The 13,767-nt window shown below is 43.3% G+C and overlaps 1 pseudogene across 1 annotated transcript; it reads right to left on the reverse strand.

Moving 5' to 3' along the window:
• Nucleotides 1-4,217: 4,217 nt before the first annotated feature.
• Nucleotides 4,218-9,063, reverse strand: LOC120889688 (testis-expressed protein 13C pseudogene; annotated as a pseudogene). Its single transcript, XR_013431688.1, has 2 exons — nt 7,278-9,063; nt 4,218-5,651 (listed from the first exon to the last, which is right to left on the reverse strand). The product of XR_013431688.1 is annotated as a testis-expressed protein 13C pseudogene (transcript).
• Nucleotides 9,064-13,767: the final 4,704 nt, after the last annotated feature.

Raw genomic sequence — 13,767 nt, forward strand, 5'->3', positions numbered from 1 at the left:
CAGAATATGAAAGGGAACAGTGGGTGAAAAGCAGAGAAGGAGGGAGAAAGTGCTGGGGAGTGATATTGGCCAAAGTATATTGTTATATTTTGTGCACATATGAATATACAATAACAAATCCCAGCATTATGTACAGCTATAAAACTCAATAAAAATGTGGAATGTTACAGAGAGAAATCCTTTGACCCCACATTTTCTTTAATCTACAATTGAGTTTCATTTTCTCTTTCCAACAAAACTGTTTGAAAAGGAAGTCATATTAATTGTACCTAATTTCATATCTCCCATTCACTACTCTGTGTTCTGCTTCCTATTACTTCTATTAAAGTTGAATTTTAACTAAGGTTATAAATGTCTTATAAAACTCAAGAGATGTTGTCATTCCGGTATTTTTTAAAAATTTTTAAAAATATTTGTTGGATTTTGTTTAATTTTTTTGTAGTTGTAGATGGACAACTTGCCTTTATTTTATTTGCTCTTTTTTTCTTAATTTAATTGATTTATTTATATGGTGCTAAGGATCAAACCCAGTGCCTCCACATGTTAAACAAGCACTCTGCCCCTGAGCTACAGCTATAGCCTCCCAGTTTTTTACTAAACCTTTGAATTTGCCACTATCAATCACTACCTCTTTCTTAAAATTCTCTATTGTTTTGTTCAATGTGAAGAGGGTATTATAATACTCCACTAATTGAAATACAGATTTTTAAAGAACAGAAAATCACCCAAATGCCCATTAATAATGGTTTAAATAAAACTAGTTCATTCATATTATGAAGATAAGTTACCATTAGAAATTATGTGTAATAGGAAAAACAGAGCAAAAATTGCTACCTGGGTATTAGAAGTTAAACACCAGCCCAAAGGGCTCAAGCCTGTTGCCCAAGAGATTCAGAGACCTCTCCTAACTATAAGACTGAGCTCCCTATTCTTCTCACCACTTCCTTTAAATGAGTCATTCAGGCATTTGCCCACAAACATGAAGTGACACACACCTTATTCCCTTACATATACGGCTAGGTTTTTGCTCTACCTCTATCTCTATCCCTATCTATATCTGCTTTACTCTTTATTCCAGCTTCATGCGATCCATAGAGAAAAGACTGCCATACTTACTTATTGCACCCTTTTTTCCCAATATCTATGAGGAAAAAAAAATCTCGGGATTTGTTTCCTGATGTAGTGGGGGTATTGAATTTGTTCCTTCTATCTGAAGAACAAGGAGTTGTTCTAAGCCAGATTACTCTTAGGATGGGAGAGAACAGAAGGTCAGGTTCCCAGCACCCAGAGGGATGGTCAAGCAGGCATAAACTGGACATAAGTCAGACAAGAGCCATAGGGGCATCTGCCAATGCAAATAAGCCTCCCACGTGAGAAGCCCTTTTCTCGCCCACGGCCTACGTAGGTGACGGAAGCTGGGTTCCCCTGTGTGGAGTGGGCTGGCTGGGAAATATGGTGAAAAATCACACAACACAGAAAATAGTTTTAAAAAGTGGGGGCAGGACTGCTCATCGACCTGAGGAGTTGAACTTCCATGCTGGAAAGAGAGAGCGAGAGCCCCTGTTTACTTTACTTATGTGGGGGAACTTCAAAGGCTTTCTACAGAATTTTCTAGCCAATCTAAGTAGGAGGTGGGCTGTCCAGTTCTCAATGGGTCCTGCACAACTCCAGAGCTTCCAGATTAGCCCTCATAGCCTGATCAGTCTTCATAGCTGAGCAAAGACAGGTCCTGTGCAATGAGCAATCCATTAAGTGGGAGGGCCCACAAAATAGCTTTCAATTCCAAAATCTCCTTGGCTCCAAGGCTGAATGAAGTCAGACAACTAGATATTAGGTCTTTTGCCAGGTAAAAGATGTATCCTGTGAAAGGCTCACTGTAATCACCTATGTCCATCTTCCCTTGATTTCCTGTTACAGCAGGGTTGTTCTATTCAGGTAGTCAAACTTTGGCTGAGGACTCTCAAAACCAGGTTCTTGGATAATGTTTAAGGATATATCTTATAATTGTAATATGCTAGCTAAAGTCACATATATAAAGTTTCAGTTGTTCAAGATAAAATAGTTCTAGAGAACTGCTAAACATTGTTCTTATAGTTAACTATACCAAACACCTAAATTTGTTAAGGGGAAATATTTCATTGTATGCTTTTTATTGCAATTAAAAATTAAGGCTATAGGACATGATGTACAGTCCCATACAAAGGATGTTTTAAAAGTAGGATATCTCTGCATACATATATGGAATTAAATGCATGAAAATACAAAGACTTCAACCTCTGGTAGTGAGACTACAATTGAATCATTATTTTCTTTTTATTTGTTTTATAATTTTTCTCAAGTGACATTAAACTACATTTTAATTAAAGATGAACTCAGAAAATACTTCACATAAGAAGCTGTTTCAGATCTCCTTGGTTCTTTCTTACATTTGTGAAATAAGAGAGGACTGGCTCCATCAGAACACAAAGCTTCAACTCCATTCTAGGATAGATATTTTCTTCATTCAAAGGATGGATTCATCCATGAAATACTTTTCTAAAAAGCCACTGTCACCATTCTAGTCCCCTGGTTTTTCCCGGGTACTATTCTTTCCTCAGTAAGGATCTTGAGTCAAGCTGATCCCTTTGTTCTTGTCCCTTCTACTACTGAAGTTTTTGCCTCCTATTGCCTCCCAGAGAAGTTCTTCCAACACCCACCAACATGCTAGCTGAAGATGTCCCACAGTACATACTTATTCAAGCTGTTTCTTTTGGTTCTGCTTTTACTAGTAGGGGTGGAAAGGTAATGAGAAATTGTGTACTAAAAGTGGAAATAGAAATGGGAATTTAAAGGCAACACTTCTGCTGTCTATCTTTAGTAGGAGGTATGATGAAGTAAAGGAATAGGTGAGGTGACTATTGCTATTATCCTCCACTTCTCTAAAGAGTTTTGCTTTTTTGCTCTTTTTCCTGCTTCCTCATAGACTCTTAACTGGCCTCTTGCTACTTCCACTGAACTCCCTTGCTCAAGAAATACACATATCCTTCCTCTATCACTGTCACCTTCAATAGAGCATCAGGGGCAAGTTTTCAAGGTCCACTGATACCATCACTACTGGCAGCAGCTGTGGCCACACCTAATTCCTTTTCTTTTTCTTCCACCATCATTTCTTCTATTCTTTATTGTACCAGCAGCATATATTTAGACCTGTAAGAAAAAAAAAATACCAATATCTCCCAATGTGCAGAGGCCAATAGGATATACAAAATACCATGTTCTTCCTACTTCCTCCACAAAATATTTGTTCCCCCTGACAGTCTTCTTTTTCTTGTATTCCTGTCCCAAGTCATCAAGTCATTTACTGGGTTTGCTTTTTGTTTTGTTTTTGGTAATGGGGATTGAATTCAGGCACTTAACCACTGGCTACATCCCCATCCCTTTTTTGTATCTACAGATAGGTTCTCACTGAATTGCCTTGCTAAGTTGTTTAAGTGGTTTTGAACCCTCAATCCTCCTGCCTCAGCCTCCCAAGCTGCTGGGATTACAGGCATGTGCCACTGCACCCAGCTATTTACTGTTTCTTATTCATATCTCTAGGGTAAATTTATGGTCTCACAGCATCATTTTTGTTGTTTTTCCCCTCATCTTACCACATGCATTCTAAGTTATCTAGATTGTTGCCTCTCCCCTATCCCTTGTCTCAGAAGAGGTTTATGCTGCTATTTTATATTTGGTTTTCTATAATCTTACTTATCATCTTGAATTCCTAAAAGGAGAGTGACTTAGAGAACAGAAAGTTACATAGATCCCTGCTTATAATACCTGAACATCCCTTACGCCCTGCCAGGACCACAGGGAGAAGGCAAGAACCAGAAGAGAATGATTGCATTATACAATCATTCTCAATCAAAAGTTATACAATCAAAAGTAGGGAGGCTAGGCCTTACAAGTCAGAACTTGCAGTATTGACAGACACTCCTATCTCCCACAACTGTTCCTACAAGAGCAGACATTCCTACCTCTAAGGTACTTCATGAATTTGGACAGTGCAAGTAGTAAGGATAATCAAGGTGGAATAAAGAAAGGTCTCATATGTACCCCTCCAATTCTTGGATAATTCACAAGGAAGGGCCCTCCAATGGTAAATAAGATCCAACTTTCCTTCACCTCAGTGAAATCGAGGGAAGCATAAGCAAATTAGCCTCCCAAAGCTCCACACATACACATGACACAAGACATATAAGGCAAGTACAAACTCTTTATTGCAAGTTAGGATCAGAAAACTCAATGTTCGTGAGATAGGCAGGATCTCCAGGGAAACTCTGTGACACCTTTTGTTCACACTGGAGGCAGATCTAACCTCTCACAGGGCTCTACCCTGGCTTCTTGCCTTGCTACTGCCTTGGAGGAGCAGTGAATCTGCAGATAACACACCCAGTGGAAGACAAGAGGCTCAGGGGCATTCTGGAGCCTGCTGGCCTCATCCAGGTCTATTATTAACCCAAACAATCCTCCCTAGAGAAGCACCATCTATACATAGAGCAGTGGCCCTGTTTCTGTCTTTGGAATACATTTTTCTCCATACACTTTTTGTTTTATTTTGTTTTGGTACCAGAGATTGAATTCAGGGGCACTTAACCACCAAACTACATCCCCAGCCCCTTTTTTGTATTTTATTTCGAGACAGGGTCTCACTGACTTGCTTAGGACCTCACTAAATTGCTGAGGCTGGCTTTGAACTCGTGATCCTTCTGCCTCAGAATCCTGAGTCACTGGGATTACAGGCATGCACCATACATACACTCTTGAATGGAAAGGGACTTGGGATAGGGACAGCCTGGGGTTGAGGGCTTGGTTATGTAATGAACACTCTCCCTTCTCCCCACCAAAACAACACTTTTTTGAATATAACCCAGTGATCTTTTAGACAGGTTGTAGGTCAGCCAGAAAAATAGGTATGACTCAAGAAATGAAACAGGCAGAGGATAAGAAAAGCCATGCCTGTGATTTTACCAGGACATTTTCCTGATTTTTGCCGTTGCTCATTTGTCTCACTTGGGACCAATGAGATGTGCAGTTTGGTCACTCAAGTCCTTTCATGAAATTTTTTTTTTTCAAGTTGCCTCCCAGAAATACAGAAATGGATATGAATGATATTTAAATTGGTTTTATCCAAGTTTATATTACATGCAAGGCAAAGAAAACACTCCTAGTCTAATGTGGGAGTTATGTTCTTTCCTATCATCAAACCAAACTCACCAAAAAAAAAAATTATGATGTATACAAGAGATAATATTGTATCGTTCCAATTCCTAAGAAGCACAAAGCATTCAATAATGAGTTAAATTAAACAAGTTTTCTATCATATGTAGAATTTAACAATACAAACCCTCAACAGTTTCAAGTTAATCCCTTGAAGAAATTAAATTCTAACATAACTATTTTGTTCTTCATTGTCCCACTAATAAGTGCCAAAGCATCTCTTCTTCCTTTTCTCTCTTCTTGGATCCATTTCTTCTTGGCTCCAGGCAGTGGGAAGGTGGGGTCTCAATGAAGTGTGCATCAATCAAAATTGAGGTATTCTTTCAAGCTCTGGGAAGATCTTTTAACGGGACAGGTTCATCTTCTGCAGTAACAACTTCCGTGGGGCTGAGATACAAAAACGGCCTCACCTACAAAAGTTAAAAAGCAAAAAGAAGCAAACATGAACACTATAGTAGTTTCCAAAGGATCAGTAATATTTTCAAGGAAAAGTCGAGTTCCTAAAATTCAACATAGCTTATCACTCTAAAAGCAGATGGCTGCTAAAAAATAAATGGCATTTTCAAGAAAAAGAGGTTAAGAAGAAAATAGAAAGGAGTGGGGGTTGAAAACTTCATAACTTTAGTTCTCTGGAGTGTCAACCAGTCCATAATAGCCATCAAGAATCCACCATCTGACTGGCTCAATGGCACATTCCAGCAGCTGGGGAGGCTGAAGCAGGAGGATAGTTCAAAACCAGCCTCAGCAAAAGCGAGGTGCTAAACAACTCACTGAGACCCTGTCTCTAAATAAAATAGGGCTAGGGATGTGGCTCAGTGGGTGAATGCCCTGAGTTCAATCCCCAGTAACCCCCCCCCCAAAAAAAAAAAAATCCACTACCTTATTTAAAAAGAAAAAGCAAGCTGGGTGTGGTGGTATGTTGAGAGCCACAGTCGAGTCAGAATGAAGCCAGGCATATTGCCAGAGGGAATGGTTGAAAGGTGACGGCCAGGGAACCATTGAGATGATGATTTGAGTTAAGCTGTATATAATTGCTGTGATGCTGGATTGATTGAGTTTTATATGGACCGTGCTCCAGGAATAGGGCCGCTCTGGGAATCTGCCTCCGGTGCCTGCTACTTTGGAGTTCCTGTGCAGTTCTGGGGCGGGGAGGGGGCGGGCGGGATTGGGCGCTCAGAGCCAGGTGGAAGGAGTGTGTTCCTGGGGAAGTGTGTGTGCAGTGGTGAGAGTTGGGGAATAAAGAATTGCTGTTTGAACCTACAAGGCTTTGTGGTGGCTCGGTTATTTGTGCCCTGCCAGACTGCAGCAGTGGTACGCACCTGTAAGTCCTAGTGACTCTGGAGGTGAGACATCCTCAACAAGTTAATGAGATCCTGTCTCAAAATAAAAACATAAACAGGACAAGGGCTATATCTCAGTGGTAAAACACCTCTGGGTTCAATCCCTAGTACCCCAAAACAAAAAAAGAATCCACTGCCAAGCAGTGATGCACATGGCTTGGGAGGCTGAGGCAGGACAATTGTAAGCTTGAGGCCAGTCTCAGCAACTCAGAGAGGCACTAAGTAGAAAACAAAACAATCCTCAGTGCAAAAAAAAGAAAGAAAGAAAGAAAGAAAAAAAACTGAATCTACCACCTTGAAAACTTAAGTATAATGAGGAGATACCTTTAATTAAGGAGTCCAATATTCTATAGTCCCATCTTTGTTAAAGTAAATGAATAAAACAAGAATATAATTACATACATTTTGTATGTATGTGGGCCCCAAATTATTAAAAGTGGTTAATCTGGGTAATAGAATATTGCATTAAATAATATTCTCTATGATAATTTTTGTTCCAAAAAATTAAAGGTGGAATGTTCTCTCTTGATATGTGGATGCTAACATCCAACAAGGGGGTAGGGAGAGAATAGAAGTTCAGTGTTTCAAAAATTTTTGTTACAATTTTTCTCTGAATAAATTACTTTTTGATCAGAAGTTGGGGGGGGGGGTCTTAGGAAACTGTTTTCTCTTTGGAATATTTCCACCCTTACTTACCTTTCTAAAATTAGTGAGATTTTCCTGGGTCATCACCTCCACTCTCAACTGGCATGTAGGCTCTCTTGCATTTATAGCAGGCTAGACGCCAGGGAAGATTCACAGCTTTACACCATGAGCAGATCCAATTCACTTGACTGGAGCATGAGGCAGACTTCTCCAGTTGCTGGGATTCCAAGGTTTTTTTCCCTTGGGGTTGCTTGGCCTTCTGAACCTGAGACTGCTGTTTCTTTGGGCTTTTTTTCATACCCTGACTCTTAATGCTACCCAGGGGGGTTGCCTGGGGTCTCTCTGGATCTTTCTGTTGCTCCAGGCTCCCATTAGCCACAAGGGGAGCAGTCCCCTGGGGCATTGCTGTATCTTCCTTCTGGATGTGGCTGCTGCTTTCCTCCAGGGGGTCTGTCCCCTGGGGCCTCTCCTTACCCTCTTTCTGGGTAAGGCTAATGCTCTCCCCTGTGGGGTCTTCCCCCTGGGGCCTCTCCTGACCCTCCCGGCTTTGGCTTATGCTTTCCCCCAGAGAAGTCATTCCCTGGGAACCCTCAGGACCTTCTTTTTGCTTGGGGCTTGTTAGATCTCCCAGGTTGCAACTGCCTGGGAGGTTCTCAGGATATTCATCCTGGCCCTGGCAGCTGAGGCAACTCTGGACACATTGAGGAGCCATTCCCTCCTGGCACCCCACTGGAGCCCATAAGCTGGGTGGATAGGTCACTGCAGGAGGCACCTGGGATGCAACTGCTGCCACTGTTGTGGCTGTTGCTCCTGCCAATTCTGATTCCATTACTACAGGGGCTTGTAGAGGTGTTGAGTATGGGAATCCCACTGGGATTGGCATTGGATGGGGCACTGGCATTTGCACATGTGGTTGCATTGCCTGGGACCAAGGACATGGGTGTCCTGGCACATAAAGCAAAGGTGCTGGGGCTGGCATCTGGGCCTCTACATGTGGCATGCCCTGGGTTCCAGCTGCCACCACCTCTGCCTGCTCTTCTCCCTCCAGGGACCATGCTACAACACCATGCTGTTGGGCTGCCATAACAGGTACAACCTTTGGGGGCAATGGATCTGCCATTGCTGACCTCTCAGCCTGAAGTAGTCTCCCACGTAGCACTTCACGCTCATCCATCGCCTGCTGCAAGGCAACCTGAGTGAAGCGCAGCTGAGTGGTAGCATCATCGCGCTCCTCACGCAGCCGCTGCAACTCGGAAGCCAGCGCCCAGCAAGCCGCCTCGCGCTCCTCCACCTGATCCTGCAGCCTACGGACCCGACGCCCCTGCTGCTCCCGCTGCCTGGCCACCACTCGCACGCCCAGGGCCAGGGCGCTCCAAGTGCACGCCCTCTTGAGGGCCCGAGGCACCTGCGGGTCCACCACCACAGAGCGAAGCCGGTCCTCCACCTCGTTCCAGGGACGAGAGCGAAAGGCCATGTAGAACTCCGGGCCACCACCGTTCATGAGAACTTCATTATTAATGAACCGGACCACCTCATTGTGGCGAAAGCCACTGGCGTGGTCGCCAAATTCCACCGCCATGGCTGCTGCGGCCTAGGAAGTAGAGCGACGGCTTCGCCGCTGCTACTTCCGCCCGGGCCCGGGGAGTCTGCAGCCACAACTCAATCCCCACAGCCCTCGCTCAGTGCCCTTTCAGTCTTTGCTCAGTCCTGGCCCAGGCCTGGCCTCCTCCTCCCCCAACCTCCTCAGTCTCCTCACAAGAACAAAGCCGCTCCTCTCACCACCACGTGCTGCGGCAATGTGACACGGACAGACAAATGCTGAGTCATGCCGCAAAGCCTGTCGGGACCCACCTCCCTTCACAGAGTGCCACCTACTGGAACGAAGTGTGAGAAAGATGGCCTTCTGGGACTAGCCTCCTTTGACACAGTGCCACCTACTGGGAGGGAGTATGAGCAAGGTGGCAGAGACAGGGACTGTTTGTGATGGGTGAAAGTAGTTCCTTTACAGAGACTCTAACCCAGGAGGTGGTGAGTCCTTCAATCATATAAACACTCCTAATCTAAAAGGAAGATGCTTCTGTGGAAATCAGAGATTTTCTGAGCAAGGAGGCTGGGAAGGAGGGAGGGAGGCATCAAAGATGGATAGTTGGGTGGAGAACGGGGTTGTGGATCTCCGACTTTAGGAAGGTGAATAGGTGCAAGAAAGGATTTTTTTCAAAATTCAGGAGAGCCGGCGCCGTGACGCACGCTTGTAATCCCAGCAGCCCGGGGAGCTGAGACAGGAGAATCTCAGGTTGAAAGCTAGCCTCAGCAAAAGTGAGGAGCTAAGCAACTGAGTGAGACCCTGTCTCTAAATAAAATACAAAATAGGGCTGGGGATGTGGCTCAGTGGTTGAGTGCCCGAGTTCAATTCCCAGTACAAAAACCAAACAAATAAACAAAAAAACCTCAGGAGATCAAGCAGCAGTGACAGGTGTGAGAGAGAAAGCTTGGGCTTCCACTGCTGCTGTGGGGAAGGTTTGGCAGCAATGGGAACCAAGCTCAGTTGTATACCCTGTACACAACTGAAGTAAGAACTTGGCAGTTGAAGATTACAAGGTGAAGCCGTATGATAAGGATAGCAAGGAGCACCAGAAAGAGCACAATTGCAATGGCTGAATAAAGGAAGAAAGGGAACCCAGTCCAAGATGGTGTTCTGGGAAGACACTGAGCTATCAAGGATGCAGGCCACAATGAAGGTGCATGTTCTGATTCAGGGAAAGGACACTTAAGAGCTCCACATTTTGGACTGGAGTTCTGTGATGGATGATGAGATAATGTGTGGGAGAAGTGAATCCTAGTGAAAATGCTGGATCTCAGATATTTCCAAGAGTTTCTGGAGAATACTATATATAAGTATGGGTACGGGTTTCCCATTATGGAGTGGGGAGAAGGGACTGCTCTTTGCTCAATTCCTGCATAACTCCTACCTCACTTACTCCCACAGAAAGAATTTTCTCTTCTCAACTTTAAATACTTCTGTTCTGGGATGGTGGCACATCCAGTAAACCCAGCAATTAGGAAGCTGAGACAGAAGGAAAGCAAGTTTTAGATCGGCTTCAGCAACACAGCAAGAACCTGTCTCAAAATGAAAATATAAAAGGGCTAGGAACATGGCTCAGTGATAGAGCATCTGTAGGTTCAATCTCCAGTATAGCAAAAGAAAGAAAAAATCTGTGGATCCCAGCCTTTCCCATCTCCTTAGGGAAGATGTTTGAATTCCTTAGAAAGTTTGCTGTATTCATTACCTCTTCACTGTCCTCTCCAATTTCTTCTCCTCTACTAACTCCTTTCCCAATACAATATAAGCAGTTTCAGGTTTCTTACATGCTATATTATTTTCTTGTCTACATTCTCTGTACCTTAATTTCCAAACATAAAACTAAAGAGAATGTTCTAAGGGTACCATCAGTGACTTTCCCTACCCAATAAACCAAGTTTCTTCCAACTTTAGCTTTTTGTAGCACTGACTTCTGTACATTTCCTTTTGAAAAATCAATCCTCCTTTTTCTTCTGTGATGTCAAATCCTATTGATTTTCATTGTGTCAATCTGGCTGCTCCTTATTAGTTCCCTCTGCTGTCCACTATACGCTTCCATTCAACCCTTAAATACTAGTGTCTATCTGAGGTTTGTCCTCAAAAACCTCAAACTTCAGGACTCTCCCTCATTACAAACACTCTGCTATCCCATCAATTCTGTTGTTCTTAACTACCTTCATTTCATTAATTGCTAAGACTCCTGAAACATTATACCCAGTCCTGATCTGTTCCTCAAAGTTCAGACTCACCTAAACAACAACCTCCTAAAAATTTTTGCCTGTATCTTCCAGAGGAACTTTTATTGTTCACAAGTCCTAAACTAATCAGTACTACTTTGGACAAATTGCTTATCAAGTTTGATACCATTTCTGAAGATACATTTCCTCCCAAGAGTTGTTAGACAAGAACATCCAAGTCTCCCCTTATCTGTAAAGGATGTATTTCAAGATCCCAGTGGATGCCTGAAACTTCAGATAGTATTGAACCTTATATGTACTATAGTATTTTCTTTTACATACACAAATTTAATGTCTTTTTCATCTTAAGTAAACACTATGGTCACAACTTTTGCAGTTTGAGGTACAACAGCAAAACTAGAACAATTTTTTCCTTCAAAATTTCATAGACAGGGCTAGGCCTGCAGCTCAGTGGTAGAGCGCTTGCCTCGAACATGTGAGGCACTGGATTTGATCCTCAGTATCGCATAAAAATAAATAAATAAAATAAAGCTTAAAAAATTCACAGATAGAAGATTCATATTTATGTGCTTTCCTCACATGTTTAAGTTTGAACATTAGATAAGCTCGCAAGCATATAAAGCAGGGTTTATTTAAAAAGGAATTATTATGCTCGAATTTGGGACCCCCAAAAGACCACCAGAGACCAAGATCAATGTAAGCAGCAAAGAGGTGTTTATTGCGAGCTAGCTTGGTTCTCCGCACACACACAGCAACTGGTGACACTGAGGCCCTGAGACCAGTGTTTGCAGCAGTTCTATACACTCTTTGGGGAAGGCAGGGACCCCATATACTTCATAGCATCTCTTAGCAAATCATCACACACCATGGGAAAATCAAACAACAACTCTAAAACATGATTAGTGTATCAAGTGGCGGGAAAGAATCTGGAAAGAATTATTGTTTAGTTCAAGGGGTTGACACACTTAACACTGATTGGTTTAAATCCTGAGGGTGTCCAAGGGGGGTACATGCCAAGCTGCAGGGCTTCTAGTTTAGATATTGGTCACCACACCTAGGTGGGGACCATCTGGAATTTCAGATATTTCGATATCTTGGCCTATCTTAGACCATCACTAACTGTGGCTTTTCTGAGAACTGTTCCACAGAGCTTTCTGTGGTATTTTCCTGACTTTAGGACTGCAGTAGGTCAGGGGTTAAGTTTCAGAGCAAAATGAGGTCCCAAGTAGAATGAGATTGCTTAGGTCTTTCAGAATATCATAGACTTCTCCTGGGGGAAGAAAGGGGCCATAGCTGGTATCCTGGTATCCCCAGAAGTGAGGTGTTCTACCCATTTTCAATGTCCTAGGCTTCCTTTGTTTGCCTGCTCTCTTCCCTTTATCTTTCTCCTTCCTGCAAGCTTACTAGATGGAGAAATGCTCCTTGGGATGGCCGAAAGGTGGAAAACCAATGGGCTGAAGGGGGAAGGGCAGGATGGTGCAGCCCAGGGCACATTAATTAACAACTTTATAGCTCCTTGTAGGGTGGGGCAATTCCTGGGACTGGTTACCTTAGCAACTGGTTGGAGCAGGATAAGGGTGGAGGAAGGACTGTTAAGAAATTTACATTTCATTCCTTCAGGGGACATTCTCCAACTTCCCAGTATTGGATCAAAATTGGCCTAACTCAGTTTCCCTATCTATACTGACTGCCTGTTTAATTCTGGCTTCAACATTAGGAGGCCAAAAGAAAGAAACTCCACTCACCATGGAAAAAATATATATCCTAAAATCACCCACCTCCTCCAGCTACACCTTACCTGCCATAAATTACCTCTCATTTAATCCCTATTAGGCGATTAATTCACTGATTGGCTTAAGCCTCTCATAACCCATTTTACCTCTAAGCTTTCTTGCATTGTCTCACACATGAGTTTTTGGGGAATACCTAATATCTAAACCATAACATTCCGTCCCCAGCCCCCAGAAGCTCATGATCATTCACAATGCAAAATAAATTTAGTCCATTTCCAGGAGTCCCCATAGTCTCAACAGTTCCAAGATTTCCCAAGAGTCCAAGTCCAAAGTCTCCATTGAGACTCAGGGCAAACTCTAAGTGTGAGTCCCTGTAAATATCAAAAGCAAGTCACATATATCCAATATATAAAGGTACAGAATAAACATTTCCATTCCACAAGGGAGAAATAGGGGCATAGAAAGAAGGCATAGGACCAAAGCAAGACTGAAATCCAGCTGACATCTGGAGCACATGATTTCATAGTGTTCTCTCCAAAGGGCTTGTATAGCTCCATCCCTATGGCTTTGCAGGTTGCAACCCACATGGCCTCTCTGTTGGCTAGTCTCTTCTCAATTCTTTACAGCTTTCCTAGGCAGATGGTCCGCACAGTACTGACATTTCTTAATTTGGGGGGTCTCCACTGAATCTCCAGCTTCCTCCTCACATCTCCATGCACTGCCCTCTCAGGCAGTGCCTGCTGGGACTGTGACCATGCTGCACTTTGTCTGGCCTCCCAGGCCCTCCTGTGAAATCTCAGTGAAGGCCTCCCTGACCCCCTAGCTCCAGCATCCTGCAATCCTGCAGAACCAGCACCACCTGGTTGCAGCGAAGGTCTGCCACCATTTCTAGCAGCAGTAAAGCCTCCAGAGACCCTGGCTACAGCAGCCTCTGAGTGCCTGTGTGGGTGCCCATGGTGAAACAACTTCCTAGGTCCCTCTGTGCAAGCAGGGCACCCTACTGGTCTCTTCTCAAAGACCAATTCCTGAGA

This window comes from Ictidomys tridecemlineatus, chromosome X, assembly GCF_052094955.1.
Source record: "Ictidomys tridecemlineatus isolate mIctTri1 chromosome X, mIctTri1.hap1, whole genome shotgun sequence".
Taxonomy (NCBI): Eukaryota; Metazoa; Chordata; class Mammalia; order Rodentia; family Sciuridae; genus Ictidomys; species Ictidomys tridecemlineatus.